The following is an 881-nucleotide window of genomic DNA, read 5'->3' as shown; positions in this document are numbered from 1 at the left end:
GTGGTTCAAGTGGTAGAGTGCTAGCCTTGAGTTGAAGAGCTGAGGGACAGTGCTCAGGCCTAGTTCAGGCCCCATGACTGACAAAAAAAAAAAATGGAGAATGAAGTTAAACAGGAGGTAGTGGTCTCCACTTCTAGACACTGTTGAGGTCTTCCCCACTAAATGAGTTCTATCACACACTTCAGCACTTGCAAGGGAGCAGTTCCCTTTGGTGCCATCAATTAGCTGCAAGAGAACTGCAGTCAAAACCACCAGTTAGAAGTTCCATGCACATGTGTAAAATTAAAATAGGCTTTTATGCTGGGTGCTGGTGATTCATACTTAAAATTCTAGCTAGTCGGAAGGCTGAGATAGCCAGCCTGGACAGAAACATCAGCAAGATTCTTATTTCCAATTAACTAGCAGAAAGCTGGAGGAGGCACAGCTCAAAGCGAAAGCTGAGTGGGAGGCTCCAAGTTCAAGTGCCAATTCAGGCACAAAAGAAAACAACTGACCATTTAATCCTCTCTGTGCTGTGAGAACAGCCCCTCCCTGGGTCCAACACTGTGCTGCAAACATGAACACGAACTCCAGGAGTCCAGTGGGAAAAGCAGGTACCTCTAGCGTGACCCTACTCTGTCCAGCTGGGGGCTACAAGTCTCCATGTCCATTATCTAATTTCATCCTCCAAAACTTGTTAAAACAGAATGGTAAAAACATTACCAGGGTCCCAGGAAATTGATCACTCTCTGCAATCCATACCTTCCTCTGCACTAAACAAAGTACATGGCTGAATTGCAGGCCTAGTGATATCTGATCTACACAAAGGACCGTGACCACAGAAAACCTGAGTGTTAGCTCTGAGATATTATGTGGTATAAAATTAGTACAAAATATTCAAA

The sequence above is a fragment of the Dipodomys ordii genome, unplaced genomic scaffold, assembly GCF_000151885.1.
Source record: "Dipodomys ordii isolate 6190 unplaced genomic scaffold, Dord_2.0 Scaffold269, whole genome shotgun sequence".
Taxonomy (NCBI): domain Eukaryota; kingdom Metazoa; phylum Chordata; class Mammalia; order Rodentia; family Heteromyidae; genus Dipodomys; species Dipodomys ordii.
This window is presented reverse-complemented; position numbering follows the sequence as displayed.